This window comes from Mus caroli, chromosome 14, assembly GCF_900094665.2.
Source record: "Mus caroli chromosome 14, CAROLI_EIJ_v1.1, whole genome shotgun sequence".
Lineage (NCBI taxonomy): Eukaryota > Metazoa > Chordata > Mammalia > Rodentia > Muridae > Mus > Mus caroli.
Window position 1 is genome coordinate 63,092,101 of NC_034583.1, and position 16,960 is coordinate 63,109,060.

The following is a 16,960-nucleotide window of genomic DNA, read 5'->3' on the forward strand; positions in this document are numbered from 1 at the left end:
GTGGGGTTTCCTCTGGTGTCTTTTGTAAAATCTAACCATGGAGACATAATCTGACCTTACCATGCCAAGCCTTGCATTGCGCATGTGCACTGACCAGACAGGCCAGATTCTTCTTCAAGGCCTTGATGCCTATGGCTGGTTCCACCTCGTAGCATCTTGGACTTTCATTTACTCCTCGCTCTTCTCATCTTAGTCTTATACACCATTACTTCTGAAATAACTTTCTTGACTACTGTACCTACATGTATACCATTAACTCACAGTAGACTTCCCATGAGCTTTACATTTTGTTCTCTTTCTAGCAATGGTCTTTCTAAGATATTTAGATTGCTGAGCCTAGCATGGTGTATAGACTGAAGCCTTCGCATACTAATACATGTTAGATAAGAATCAATGGTTAAATGTTTCCCCAGTGGCAGCCTTACTCTAGTATATGCTTTATCCTGCTCCTGTGACTGTGACTACCTAATATCTGGATTTGGTGGCCTTATAATTCCTCCAGGGACCTAGTATTCTATTTTTGCAATTTATTTTACAACCTCATGGAGCTCTCAGAGACTTATTTAAAAAATACCCTAATGAACAATATGAGGTGGACTTACTTGTTTTTCTTGCTATATCAAGAAAAAGAGAAAGGGAGAAATTCAATCTAAAAAGCATTTATTGTTTCCAGGGACAATGAAGGCCGAGTGTCCCCAGCAGAATCATTTACTCATCAGTATCTCCAAACAGTAGCTTACAGCTTAGCTCCCAGCCATCCGTCACGCCAGGTGGGATGCAGGGAGCCTTAGGCACAGAAGATTCACCAGAAAACAGAAACCAGTTTCCCACCAAATTTGTGGAATCTGGAAGTGTGGAGGGGCAAAAAGGAAAACCTAGAGTTTCCCTGAGTAAATAGCGGAGAATAGATATGACTGAATGAAGAAGAGAGCAGAGGCACCTTGTGGTCACAGCGCAGCTCTTCCCAGTATTGCCCCAGGAAGGACTGGTTTTGCTTTCCTTGTCATCCTAGCCTGGTGATTCTGCTTCCCCTGATAGACAACAAGCTGATAAACAGCTGGGGATGCATATCCATCACTGAATACTGCCCTATAGGGTGTCCATTCTATGAAGTCATCTCACTAAACATCTCTTGCATTTCAGAATGAAATGCTGCTGTGCACCATGCCTGGCCTGGGAGGGAGTGGTGCCATCAGAAAGAGAGTCAAAGGTAAGCAACATCATCACTCATGAAAAGGTATGTAAAAGCCTCAACATGTCTGTCCCCATCAGATGGTGAAGAAAACCCAAATGGTGAGGGAAGCAGCCCTGGCCCCCTTACAAGTAGAGATAAACTAAGTGTAGTTATCTGTCAGGGTCTGTGGATAGTTGATTCTGGAACCTTCTCAGGGGATACTAAAATCCATGAGCTGGGGAGTGGAGAGATGGCTCAGAAGTTAACATCACAAACTGCTCTTCAAGAGGACAAGTTCAATTCCCAGCACCAACATGATGGTTAACAACCATCTGTAACTCCAGCTCCATGGGGAATTATAACACCCTCTTTTGGCCTCTGTGGGCACTGTACAAACATGGTGCGTGACTTACATGCAGGCAAAAATACTCATGTACATTAAAAAAGCAATAAATCCTCAAAGAATTAAAATTCACAAGATGTTCAACTTCTTTTTACAAAATAACACTATACATCTTTTTGCATATTTTAAATCACCTCTATATTATTTATAATACTTGATGCAATGCAAATACAAGGTATTTGTTGCATTGTTGTGTTCGGGAAGAATGATAAGATAAAAAGTCTATACAAACACAACTAGAATAGGCCTAACTACATAGCACATGAATGAGACAAAAGAGAAACACTGCTCAAATAACGAGTGTTGCAGGAAGACTAAGGTTCTGTGGATGATGAAGGGAACACTTCATCACTTGCTCTCTGCACATCTAGAGGAATGATTGACATGTAGCAAGTTCCAGATTTGTATTTTGGAACTTTGAGGAGGTTTTTGCTTCTGAATATTTTTGATCCATAGTTGGCTGAATCCATGGACGAGGAATACATCCAGGTAGAGGATAACCTGCATCACCTTTGATGGAGGACAACTTCTGATAGAGGAAATATGAAAGTTAGATACAGACCTACACAGGATGTACCACTAAAAATTTCAGAGGCCAGAAGTAAACAAACAGTGCTTTAGAGAAGGAAAATGAGAGAATGCAGAGGTAGCTGATCTTAGCCTATCTTTGAGGCAATGTAAGGCTGCTTTGGAGACTGAATGGAGGTTACAGCTTGAGTGTCTGGGGATACATGCAGACTTAGTTGGGCGGGTGTGGATTGTTTCAAGTGTAAAGAGACAATGGGCCTTGGGTTAGTGATGAAACCACAAAATGAAGAAGTGCTAGAAGATCCTGGAAGAGCTAGGTTTGAGTTGTGGCTGTTAGTTAATTTCCTGATTATTAAAAAGTTTGGACTAGGGGCCCTCTTCTTATGCTTTGAACTCTAACTACCAGGAACATTCAATATCTAACCTCTATATGTCTTTACAGAAGTACAGTTTATAAAGACTTATCCATGTGCAAGATGGGTCAGAAAAGTACGAGCAACCTCTGAGAACATGCCCCACTTACAATGCTATGTGTGGGCCTGTGACAGCTGTGACAGTGCAGGCCAGGGGACATGAGACTTGTATGCACACCTGTTACACAATACCCCCATGACCTTAAACCAGTCGGCTCTCTTCTCCAAATGGCAGCTTTTTATCTCCAGAATCAGGATACAGTGAACTTCTGTTTCCCAGGGTTGAATGTGTTCAGTGAGAGAGTAGTTCTGGAAGAGCTCTGTAAAGTGCTTATTAGAGAGCTGATACTCAGGAGCAATCCATTGTGGGGTAAAATATTTTTGAGAGACTGTTACTGCATTGAGTGACAGCAGTTATAATGGTCCCAGTTGTATTGTATCCCTCTGGGTTCTGATCAGGGTGCTGACTACCCCTCTCTACTTCAGTGCTATGACCACTAGAGAATCTTCATTCATGGCAAGCATTGTTCTTTTTCACTCTGCTAACTCCATTGTTACCTGTGACACCACAGCCCTCCTACCAGGGGTCTCCTGTCTGATCCTGTCCTCCTGTCCACACCACAGAAAGCTGAAGACAGTGATTAATAAGTGGCCAAATGTTTCAGCCTTCTGAGGAGGGTGCTGCCTCTTCAGCATGAATATGCATGGACTTCTTGGACAGCCTTAAAACCTGCCAGGGGCAGGTGAGAAGACACAGTGGGCTGGAATCGGCAGTCAGACTGGTCACAATCACCAAGAAGATACAACAAAGCCTGCCAGGCAATGTGGGGCAGGAGCTTTCATCTTGGCATCTGTCAGCCCTGATGTCACAGGGGAAGACAGGCTTGTAAATGTGAACATAAATACATTCCCCTCTTGTCTCAGCCCCATGTCCTGAGGTGCTATTCCGGACTTCAAATTGCCACTCCAGTAAAAAGAGGTGAGCACAGACAAGGAAGAGAATGTGTTTATTAACTTGTGGCAACAGTGACTCTGCTGAGTGTCAGTCCTGGGGAGGACTGGGTCTTCAGAGGTATGGGAGTGACATCTTCAGATCTGCTGCTTTGTTCCTTCTTTTCCTTTTAAGAACTACCACCTTGTCCACATGCTCAGTGAAATAGCATACCCAGTCATCACTGCAGAATGCTCTGTGACTCCAGGGAACCGAGGAGGCTCAAGCTGACCCCTTCCCATCTCATTCTGAAGGCGGTGACACCACAGCTGAAGTCACATATTTAGTTTTCAATCCCTGAATCTGTGCTTTAGACAGAATGAGGAATCGGGATGATCAGGCCTAGAACCAGAAGTACAACAGGATTTGCTGACCCAGGAAAAATGTTTACTCTCCTTGCATGAAATCCTTGGTGATGGGTGACTGACTGGATCAGCAGTCACCTGCTCTCTTGAAGGAATCACTTACTTTCCTATAGTCAGTCATCACTGAGACCTAAATATGTGCCCTCCTGACTCAGGTACTTCTGGAATTCCTAAAGAATGTCTACCCTAAGGAGCACCCAGGGACACCTGCCAACTCCGCCACACTGCCAGTCTGTCCCATTCATCTGTGTTCCAGGTTATTAGTATCTTAAGAATTGACTGATCCACTCTCCACCTTGTTCTGTGCATAATGATGCCAGGCAAAGTCTGTTCTCCTGGCATTGATAACCCCCCACAAAATATGAGCTTTGATAAACCCCCCAAAAAATATGAGCTAAAAAGCCTAGCTAAGACTCCTAACAATGGGGGCTATAGAACCTATAACCAAGCAAGACTTCCAACAGAGGGATTGGGACACCAATCCAGCCACAAAACCTTTGACCTACAATTTGTCCTGCGTATAAGATGTGCTGGAGTTAATATGGAGCAGAATTGAGAGAATGGTCAACCAATGATTGGTCCAGCCTGAGACCCATGCTATTGAGAGGGAACCCTGCTCCCCTATCACTGATATTCTGCTATACTTACAGACAGGAGCCTAGGTAACTATCATCAGAGAGGTTTTTCCCAATAACTGAGAGAGAGAGAGAGAGAGAGAGAGAGAGAACCTGTGGAAGAGGAGAAGGAAAGATTGGAAGGATTGTAGGAGCTAGAGGGTTCAAGGACACCACAAAAAAAAAAAAAAAACCTGCAGAATCAAGTAACCTGGGCCCATGGGGCAGACAGAGACTGAATCACCAACCAGAAAGCATGCATGGGCCTGACTTAAGTCCTATGCACATATGTAGCAGTTGTATAGCTTGGTCTTCATGTGGGACTCCTAACAGTGGGAGCAAGAGCTGTTTCTGGACTTTTTCCCAATACTGGGCTGCCTCGTCTAGATTAATAGGAGAAGATGTGCCTAGTCATACTGCAACATGATATGCCAAGACTGGTTGATAACTATGGGAGGCCTCCCATCTTCTGTAAAGAAAGCAAAGAGTAGTGAACAGGAAGGGAAGTTAGGTAGGGGAATGGTAGGAGAGGAGGGAGGGGAATCTAAGATTGGACCATAAAGTAAATTAATTAATTCATTAATTAATTAATTTCAAAATAAATTATGATATCAAGAAGACAATTATACGTCTTGACAGCTTCCCAAATGTGGGTCTTCAAGCAGACTGTTTCCTCCTAATTTCCAAGAACACTTACATCTGTACAATACTTGACACCATATGTATCAAAACTGAAGATTCTTCTTTGCCACTACAGCAGATGTACTGGCAGGTTTGTGTCAACTTAAGGAAAGCTAGAGTCATGATAGATAAGGGAGCTTCAATTAAGAAAATGCTTCCACAAGATCTGGCTGTGGGCAAGCCTGTAGGGCATTTTCTTAATTAGTGATTTTACGGGGAGTGCTTAGCCCATTGTGGCAGGGGCTGGCGGTCCTGGGTTGTATAAGAAAGCAGGCTAACCAACTCGTGAGAAGCAAGCCAGGAAGCAGCACTCCTTCATGGCCTCTGTATCAGCTCCTGCTTCCAACTTCCTGCCCTGTTCGAGTTCCTGTCCTGATTTCCTTTAGTAATATTCAGTGATATGGAAGTGTAAGCCCAATAAACCCTTTCCTCACTAAGATGATTTGAATAAGGTGTTTCATCACAGCAATAATAACCCCAAGACAGCAGAGATCACAGACAAGGTGACAAAGCACAGAATCTCTGCCTGTTTGAGGGAAGCCATCTTCTCTTTCTCTCTCCATGACAAGGGCTACATGAAAGTCTATGATAGCCAAATAAAACTAATGATACAAATAATATATAGTATTCACCAGACCCTTAGGTTTGATGCCTACAACAGAGCTATGGCATAGATCAGCTGATGATCCCTCTTTATAATAAGGAAACTGAAGTACAGGGTATTATGTCCCTACTTTCTCAGGAAGGCCCAGGATGTGATCCATGGTGTCTGACCCTACTCTTGAGCACTGTACTATATTCAGATGGAGTCTGGAAGCTTCTGACAAGATAGGAGCTAGGGCTCATTCTAGGTTTTCCCAACTTAACCTGGGTTTTCAGATTTCTTCTTTGAAACATGACTTCCTAGGGTCAGCCTATCAGGGTAGGACCTCATCTATCTCTTCCTGAGCTCAGAAGTCAAGATGAATCTGCTTCAGCATCTCTGTTTCTCAAATGCCCAGAAGAGAACCCCCTTCCCACTCCAGCTTTTCTAAGTCCCCATCAATCAGCTGGAGGAAAACAAAAGTTCCCTCCCCACCACAGCCCCTCCTTCTTCCCAGGCTGTTCACCACGTGTATGTCACACTCTGTATGTCACATCTCTGGAGCTGTGTTCTATAAAAGAACATCTGTTGTTGATGGCAGTCCTCAAAGGGTCTGGTGCTTGGTGGCTCACTCTGCCATGGAAACATAGCTCAGAGAGGAGGAACCTGGAAAAAAAACACAACAACAACAACAAAAAGATGCCTGCCAAAGGACTCCAGGGGACAAAACCTCAAGTGTTAAGTCAGCAACCAAAGGTTGTGCTCTGTTCTTTGATGTCCCAAGGCAGGGAGGGGTTCTGTTAAAAAGCCTTTTGCTCCGAGTAACTCAACTTCATCTCCTGATCCTGGTCCTGCTGGCCATGGGCCGATAACCACTGAGCTTTATAACCAGTTCAGGATTGTGGAGTGATGGGGGAAAAGAGAAATGAATACCAAAAAATAACCAATCAACAACTATACCCTACCATCAAACTCCCTGCATCCAAGATGAAGATGATAGACAGACTGAGCATTCTCTTGTTTTGTAAAAATTAAATATCTACAGCTGAGGTCTCAGTGCCCTGCCTTGAGTGAATCACCTTCTCTCTGCCTGTTTTCAACAGGATGCTTAGACAGGCAGAGTATTACTAATCTGAGTTCCACAGGCCCAAAACCCTGAACACAATGTGCCAAGTAGAAAACTCTACACCAAAAAAACTTTGTTGCAGGCACAAAATTATTACACGTATTGTACAAAATTACCTTCGGGCTATGTGCATAAGGTATAAACGATAGGAAAAATGAAATTCATGTTTGGACTTGGGTCTCCCAAGATATGTCCTTATGCATATGCAAATACTGCAAAAATCCCCCAAATGCAAATCTGAAACACTTCTAAATTCAAGCACTTGGAATAAGGTATGTTCTCCTTTTCCTCCTGTCAACATTACCTCAAACCTGGTGAGAATGTGTTTATTGCATGTCTCTTTTTCTCTCCCTTAGGTGGACATGATCCAGGTAATCTGAAAACTTTCCAGAGGATGGTGGGAAAAGTTCAAAACTTAACTTGCAAGAAGGGAAAAAAATCCAGGCAGTAGTGGAACACTTTTAATCCCAGCAAGGGGGAAACAGAGGCAGGATGATCCCAGGGCAATGTTGGCCAGTCAGCCTAGCCTAATCAATGGACAAGTTCCTGGTCAATGAAGAGACTGTGTCTCAAAACATAAAGTAGGCACTCTTTGAGGGATGACATTTTAAGGTTAACATCTGGCTTCTACACACACACACACTACATCACATAAAAAGCTTGCTCTTTCATAGGGATGATAGAGTGGACTAGAGCAAAGAGTAAAGTGCCCTGGTGGAAAATTAACTTTCTTGGAACTAAGGATGTCTTGGAGACTACTGGGCAGAAGTACTTTGCAGGAAGTCTGGAATAGTCCCAGCAAACTCCAACACCAGGAGGTATGACATGAGCAGGATCTGGTCCCTACATTTTATGAGAGAAAATGAAGACTTTGGGGGTGGGGAGGGTTGAGAGCAACTAGATCATTCCTATTAGTGGGTCAGCCCACTGCATTTGAATCTACAGGACAGTGGGCATGTGCATGGGTGTCTCTCAGAACTCAATACTTAAAAGAAATTCAGGACAAGAAGGTGTGATTTAGGGCAATGGTTCCTCTTGTTTTAGATGTGGCTGTCCCAGCCCCTCAGAGAACGGACTGTATTCATAAGCCCCATTTCTTCAAGATCTCTTGGAGGTTGCCAGGCACTGGCACAAGAGCCTTATCCACTTGGAGTGTCTGCTTCCAGGCAGGCCCTGGCAGGGTCTCAGGGACTGGCCAGGCTGGGCTGCTGATCTCATTAAACCTGGCAGCTGATTGTAGGAACAAGTTAGGCAGTCTAAGCTGGCAGGTGATTTCAGACTGCATTTAACCTAATTGGGCCAGGAAACAAGAGGTGCAAAATGCCAGGTGTGCTACCCCGTTTTGTTCCTCTGCTCACTTTGAAGTCTCGCCATTTTTTTTTTCTTTTTTCCAAACATGAGATTCAGGCATTTGGTTGCTCATACTTAATGTGCAGCACAGAAGATCAAAGAGCGGATAGAGACAGAAAACATCAGGCAATAATTAAGAATTACTGTGAGTGCAAAGCTGTCTCCCCTCCCTCCTGCTGCCCAGCCTTGCTCATTCCTCAGCTCTTTCATCTTTGCCTCCCCCTCTTTGCCTTGTCCTTTCCGTGCATCTCTCCTCCTCTCCTCTCCTCTCCTCCTGACCCCCTTGTAGCCTGTCCCTTTCACTGGCCCACAGCTGCTTTCCCTCTTACAGTGATTGTTATTACCCACCTAATTCTTGCTCTCACCTTCCCACCTTCCAGGGAGCTCCTTGCTTCTCTTTCTCTTCCTCTCCTCTTCCTTCTGCTTTTCTGGCATCTCCTCTCTCACTTCCTCCTCCCCACCCCACCCCACCCCATATTGTCCTTAATCACTTCTTCCCTCCTCCTTCTCCAGCCTGTTTCCCACCCTTTCTCTCTCCATTCAGTTTCCCCTGCCAACCATAGTCACCATGACAACCAGGACTCCATGACAATCACAGCCTAGGTTACTCTTCAGCTTCTCTCCACCAGGGTCTCTGATACTCACTTGGAATCTCCCTGCTGGGAGATTAACCCTGGCAGCCATCCCACCTCTCTGTAATTTTTTCAACGCCACAGGAAAAACAGACAGTTACCAACAGAGAAGAAGAAAGGAAGCATGGGAGCGAATGAGAGAGAAAGGAGGGATTCTCACCTGCTTCCTCCATGATAGGAACAAAAGGACTCCAGCAGGCCTGAAGGAAATTGCAAGGCTTTGCCAAGATGGGTCCATAACAATCTTACTTAGTCAGGGTTTCAATTCCTGCACAAAACATCATGACCAAGAAGCAAGTTGGGGAGGAAAGGGTTTATTCAGCTTACACTTCCACATTGTTATCCATCACCAAAGGAAGTCAGGACAGGACCTCACACAGAGCAGGAACTTGGAGGCAGGAGGAGATGCAGAAGCCATGGAGGAATGCTGCTTACTGGCTTGCTTACCCTGGCTTGCTCAGCTTGCTTTCTTATAGAACCCAAGACTACCAGCCCAGGGATGGCACTACTCACAGTGAGCTATGTCCTCCCCCCTTGATCACTAATTGAAAAAAAAAATGCCTTACAGCTGGATTTCATGGAGGCATTTCCTCAAGGGAGTCTCCTTTCTCTGTGATAACTCCAGCTTGTGTCAAGTTGACACACAAAACCAGCCAGAACAATAAGTATTCTCTCCCCTAAATGCAAGAGTTTCAACAGAAAGAAGGTATTTCCTCTAATATGAGAGCTGGGGGTGAATACAATAGTAAGAGCAAGAGGAATAACCATAGCCTAAACTTCTTTCCCTGACATCTAAGATGAAAAACATCATAAGTTTTTGTTAACTTTTTTTCCAGGGCCAGGGCCAAAGACCAAAGCCAGGGCCTGCTACTTGCTAGACATCCACTCTATCACCAAGGAGCACCCACAGACCAGCATCTTGCTATTGGATCTTAGTTGGAAAGATATTCCTTGGCTCTGCTTTACTGATCATGTTTCTCATCTGCAAAGCAGGGCAGACCAAAGTCCATGCAAACAATAGAACAGTCTGTGCTCACTTAAAAGAAAAAGTACAGGATCTCTCTAAGGCACAATATCTCACCACCTCTAAAATATTTAAGACCAAAGTGTACACATAACAGATCAAAATAAACAAGACGCCAAAGACTTCTTAACTGAGACAACAAACTGAAGGGTGTTAAGATCTGTCAGGAAGGCTCTTGTGAGGAGCGCTTACATTGGTTATAGAAGACTAAGGCTGGCTAGAGGAGGCAGAGGAGTTTGACAGATTAACCTCTACAGCATGAGATGATCAACTACAATATGAAAGGCCCCTAGTTCCATGCTGGTGATAAAGAGTCTGGGATGCAATACTCATTTTATAGAAAAGCAAGAGCAAATCAAAGATGCATCTTGGGTAAAGTGTAGAGGCATGGCGCTTGTACTACGTGTGAATGGGAGTCTCTCCAGCCACTTAAGTAGTCTATTCACACTGGCCCCAGGCATAGTGTGTATCACACAGAATGGTCACTTGGCCACTGTAGCTGGCCTATTGATAGCAGTACCTGCTGATTTCCCAACTGCTGTTACAGTATCTTGGTTTTGCTCGGTTCTGGGTAGAAAAGAGGAGAGTTACCAAAAGGTTTATTTCCCTTTCCTGGATGCCTCTCAGAGAGTAACAAGGAGGTGAACTTGAAAATGCAAACTGTGTAAAGGGCCTATGCTAGCTTGTTCCCAGAGAATTCAATCAGTGTGTTATATAAAATTCAATCACAAAGCAACAGAAGATGAAAGCGGGTCAAGCCAGCATCTTCAAGAGGCTGAGCATCTAGCAGAAAGGCAACCCAGGTCAGCAAGCAGAAGGTGATGCTAGGGATTGGCTCTGTCAACTGCCAGTCATGGAGCCTTAAAACATCAGGGACTTTCCCAAGGCCACTCTTTTTCCCTCTATAGTTGGAACTCAAACAGGGTCTGTGTATCCCTCAAAACTGCCATGGAAATGGTGTAAAATAGTAATCTTAATTCTTTATTGAGTAAGTGGAGCCAAAGCACCTCTGCTGATGGCAGCAGTGACATTCTGTGATCCTTAGTAGACGAGAACATCATTGTCAGAACTCTGATCTGGCACTGTGGAAAAAGGTCTTCTGGGCATGACATAGCTATTGTCTTCTTGAAGCCTCAGCAGCTGAGATCATTCATAGGAGATGACACAAGCTTAGGCCCATTAATATTTTGTCCTGAGGACTGCTCTACTCTAGAGCTATATAAGTGGTTAGCTGTTGGGGGATCAGTGTTTTCTTTGAGAGTTTTCTTCCTTGAAGTTGTATGTACTTCTGTAAGTAACCCTTCAAACAGCAACCCTGTAAGCAACTTTAATTGGACCCTCTGATTCGTCAGGCTAGGCTTGAATGAAAGCATTCCCTTGTCTGTCATTCATGTCCTAGCTGGGTAAATAGACATTTGTCCAGGAAGAGTTAAGGCAGCATGTGACAATCCTTCTGTGATAATGTACTTGGGCTTTAATTTCATCCTTGGGAAAGGAAGAAAGTGAGGATATTGTTTTCCCAAAATGTGAGATAGTAGAGATAATTTTAGGTGGGGCGTAGATATAGCATTATGTTACACTTAACCTTTTCAATTATCTTTCAATCCTTTCAGTCGAGTGGTTCAAGTTCTCAGTTAACACCTCTCTAATATCTGCTAATTTACCTTTCCAATGAAGGGAACACTAGCCTCAGGCTTCAAATGTTGGCAAGCAGTGGTATCTAGCCAGAATTAAATAACACTGCTGACTTATTGTATTTTTTTTGTCTTCCGTTTATAGGAAATACTGGTTTTCCATTTGCAATAATTATATACAGTTTCCTTTCCATATGTATTTAAGTAAAAAGGCAAGTGGTTTTAAGGGAGACGTCACATCAGTAGTAGTTCAGAGGTTTCACAGGTAGCAAAATCAAGGAAGCATCAGGAGCTGCAGAAAGATGGGGCTAGCTGACTTACCGAGGTTTCCTCTAATACTGATCTCATAAGTTCCCTCATCTGAGCAATGAGACTGTAGTGTTGTAGTGTGCCCACAGTTAGCTCAAGGGCAGCTGTGGTAACTCAAAGAAGCTCCCATAACCACTATAACTGCATTCATCTGGGAGCCCCCATCTGCTCTCATGACACTTGGCAAAACAGGAACATTTTGCCTATGAATTTACCCAGGATCATTCTACCAGTCATGACAATGGACTCCACATAGGTTTCTCCAAAGCCCCAATTCTTGTAGAATCCTTTACTCTTTCTATACAGCCAGTCTGCTAGTCAAGTCAATGACTGAGATCTAGAAGGCTCTGTGAGTCTGGAAGAGTTAAAAGTTTATTCTTTTCAGGACATAACCTGACTCTCTCAGATCTAGCAGTATGGTAGTTATTACCCATCATGTCTCAAGAGACTGAGAAGAGAGGAGGTCCACCACATAACCTTTCTAAGGGGAGAGTGATAGAGGAGAAAGGCAGGTGGTACTGTTCTTTTGGCTACTTCCATCTTTGGAGACTTTTTCTTTTTGGATTTACTTAGTTTCTTAAATGTGTGTTATTGTTTTGCCTGGATGGATGGATGCTATATGCATGCCTGCCATCCACAGAAGTTAGGAGAGAGCATCAGATTCCCTGGAGCTGCACTTATGAAGGGTTGTGAGCCCACTATGTGGGTGCTGTGTCTTCTGCAAGAGCAAGTGCCTCAACCTCTAAGCCATCTCTCCAGCCCTGGAGACTCTTTTCTTTTGTTCTTCAGTCATAGTCCTAGTGTCCTTGTCAACTCACCAATCTTTCCCTATGTCTTTACATGAATCACAATGAGAGGGTCATCCATCTATCTACTCATTACACAGTCATTGTGAGAAGGGACTAAAGCATATGTTATGAACAGAAAAGCAGTAGTCTTAGAGAATGGAGTAGAAATAACCACACAATGACTGGAATCCAGAGGGGAAGAGATGATAATGCTAGCAATGACATTTTATAAAAACATACTTTTATAAGAATTTCACTATGTATCAGGTACTACTTTAAGAAGATGTTTATTTTTATTACAGTTATTTATGTGTGTGTGTGTGTGTGTGTGTGCGCGCGCGCGTGCATTGGGGGGTGTGCAAGACTGTGTACATGTAGAGGTAGGTCAGAGAACAATTTATAGGATGTCTGTTCTTTTTCTTTGAAATGGGAATCAAAGTCAGGTCCTTGGAAATGGCAGCAATCACTTTCTCCACTGAGACCGGTTGCTGGCCCTGAATGTCCATTATTTGTTTGTTTTATTTTTTTTTTCTTTCAAGCAACAGAATAATTATATGTGATGAATACTAGTGGTAAACCCACTTTTCAAATGAAGTGATTAAAGTTTAAATAAATAACCCATTCCAGCTCATGCAGCTGTTAAACAAAAGAATTGCTTTCAGCCCCACTGGCTAAAGCTGAGACTGTGTTCTGAGTTAAGATCTTCCTTTGTCCACCATCTGAGTTTCGTTTTCCTTGAGCCCATGCAGTAGCTATGTTTGAGGGCATTGAACTTGTTCCAAGTTTCTAAGGAGGAATCTCAGCCATGCTTCTTCCTAGCTCGGTGACAATAGGGCAATTGCTGTCTCAGTTTTACTCCAAGAAGGAGTTGCTGAACTAAATAAGCCAACACATGTATGGTTCTCAGAATTGCACACAACACATACTAGCTGGGGCTAGAAGAATGGCAGCCTTGCTGGAAGGAAATCTTCCTTGTCCTGCACTCTTTTTATTTGGTCTACCACTCCTACTGATGCACCCATAGGCCAAAGGGATAAAAACTATTTCTCAGTTGAATTCAGATGGTTTGGTTGTAACAAGTTCAGTTTACAATCAACCACCATAGTCTCTAAGCAGACTTGCTCCTTTTCCAGATGCCTACCAGTTTCCCTTCCCTACCATTTTCCCATTCCTTCTGAGAAATCTTCTGACTCAGGCTTGCCCAGGGGAAGATTCTTCCCAGCTCAGAGAAGCCTAGGGAGCCATATACTCCAGTTGTATGAATAACTGCTTAACATGTTCTGCATATTTCAGGATGTCGCTGCCTGATTTCCACACCTAGATCAATGGCTTTTCAGGAAGAGCTCACCCTACCCTATCTCCAGGCTGCTTACACACCCTTAGCACCAATAGGTGCTGCTCAAGGTGGATGGGTGACCTATTTTCTTGTTGAAGAGCTGTCACTCATCAGTGCCAGTCCACATACGTTTCCTATTGCTGTGACCGAATAAGCAAGACTGGATAACTTACAAAGACAAGCATGGTTCTTATGCTTCTGGAAGCACAGAGGTATAGAAGCATCTTCCAAGCATCTGATGAGGACCTTCTCAGTGTACCTTAACTTGGCAAACAGCATCACGAGGTAAGACAGAGAAGGGTACCAAAGAGAGCTTGTCACTATTACATACATTAATTCCTTCATAAAGACAGAGGCCTCTTGAGCCAAGCACCTTCCAAAGGTTCTACCTACTGATACCATTGTTTGACTTTGTGTGCCAAGTGTCCCTAACATGAAACTTAGGAGATACACCAACAAGAGCATTCTCCTATCAAGGCTTCCCTTCAGCTGCCACCATGTCCTTTGTAACTCCTGGAAATGTCACATTTCTTTTAGTCTGTTCCCTTTGCACCATCGCCTTTGATGAAAGGAGATGAATAACCATCCTGTGTGTCCTTCATCACCCAGCTCAATCTGCTTCTTCTTTTCTACATTCTTCCAACAAATAATTACCAAGAAACAGTGGGAAAAAGTAATTATGAAAGGGAATAAATCTAGGATTACATTTCAGATTATGAGTGATAAAGGCTGGGAAGGACCTAAAACAAAGTAAAATTGTAATTGAGTGAGGGAGAGACACTTCCTGCAGAATGGGAGAGGAAGTCCTTTCTCCCTGAGTATGTAGCATCTCAGAAAAGGCTTAGATGAAGTTAGAATGAAGTTAGCTGCAGTGTCTGGAGAGTGGGGTTTGGATCAAGAGAATTCTTCAGTAAAGACCTAGACACATTGAATACTCAGATGAGTTGTCTCATCCTCTGCATTTCCTTCCATTTGGAGAAGCAAAAAAGCTTATGGACAACTGTATTTCCCAGAATCCCTTTCAACTGGTGTTTGAACAATCTTCTCTTCTTGCTTGTAGCAACTTTCTTCTGCAGCTTTTGGCCACTGCTCTTTGCAGGAAGTGTCAGCTTTTCCTGAAGGATCTAGAGGCTGATGAAGGCTACTGTGTCTCAGGCTACCCTCCCTCCACACCACCAAACACTTCTGGATGACCCAGCTGTTTCATTCCTCCAGCTGCTGCTAGGAACTCACTGGTTCTTGCCACAAGCTATGACTTCTGATTCCCCTAAGCCTGATCCCATCACTGAGCACCCTCCCTCCCTTCCTCCATTCCCCCACCCCTCACTCTCTCCCTTCTTTCCTCCCTCCTTCCCTCCCCTTCCACTCTTGAGTATGTCTTGAGCTTCCTGAGGAAGAGTGGTCCTGAGAAAAGACATAGACAACACTGAAATCAGAGAATGGTACAAGCTGACAGTAAGTAACCAAGCATGTATAAAGGGTTTGTTCAAGGACTGTTCCAGCATATGAGATAGAAAAGAAGTACCAGAGCAGACAAACCACACCTGGGACGCTGTAATGGGTTTTTGTTCTCTTTTCCAGGGTTGCTGAGGTTCCTGTTCTCAGGGATGAGTCTCACTACTTGGGTAGCTATAGCTGTTTCTTGATGTATGGTTGCCCTTCTAGCTGTGCCTACCACCTCTGACTTCCCTTTTGAAGCATCCCTAGAGAAAGACACCTACAGTGTGCTTGGTTCTGTTGCTCCATTGGCTGTTAATGCACTTGAATGTGATGACAGATTTTCTAGATCTTAAGTGCTATCATCCAAACTCTGCTTGTGATGGAAAGGTTTCTAAGATGCTCTTAAAGGAATCACTCTTGGTATCATCTCTGGAGGAGTTCAGTGGAGTGTCAGTAAGTCCAGGAAGAGTTCTATTTTAGCAAGATGGAAACACTCAGTGATGCTGTACAAAGCAGTTAAGTCAATAACCCGAGTTCCCTGAGTTTATCATCTAATTACTCCACTTTGTCCAATTTAAGCCTCATCTCAAGCCAACTAGTTATTGGCAACTGATAGCCAATGGGAGAGAAAGACCTTAGTCCCTGGTAAGTCAAAAATGGTCCAGTGGAAGATCACATAACGAAGAATATACAGGCATCACAAATTAGACTTTATGAGTATAAACAGAAAAAAGTAAAGAGGACACAAAGGTGGGTGTCTAGGGATTTATGAATGGATCTGGGAGGAGTTTGAAGAGGGGGTGAATGTGATCACAATACGTTAAGAGTTCCCAAAGAACTATTTTTTAATTTTTAAAATATCTACCTTTTTTTTAAAAAAAAATTTAAATCTGTCATTTAGAAACGCTGTTGTTTTAAAGTCAGTTTGCATTTTCAAAGGTCTAAATTTGGGAAATATTGATGCGTGTGGCTCTGGTTCTCCTTTCCTTTGTTCCTTTATTTATTTTCCCACTCATTTAGGACGACGGGAGATTTAACCCAGAGCTTGATGTGTTAAGTAAGCATTCTGCTTCTAAGCTGCCTCTTCAGCCTTGTTTGTTTCATTTTTAATTGATAATAATAATAATAGACATAGCCACAGTGTGATGCTTAAATACAAGAATATATTGTAAAATGATTGAATAGGAGTTAATTAGCATGCCTGCAACTACACATATTTATCATGTACTCACAAAGAGAACATTTTAAGCCATCTCTTCTAGTTATTTTGAAGCACACACTGTACCATTATTAACTATAGTTACCTTGATGTGCTATAGAATACCAGGACTTGGCCTTACTCAGGATGACAAGATACCACTGAGCACACTCCCTGATGCCTAGTTCCCTGACCACCTTACCTTCCTTGTAAGCACTCTCCCACTGTCTACTTCTGTGAATTCGGCTTTTGGGGATTTCACATAAAAGTGTGTCTTTGAGTGAGGTAACCCAATCACAAAGGAACTCACACAATATGTACTCACTGATAAGTGGATATTAGCCCAGAAACTTAGGATACCCAAGATATAA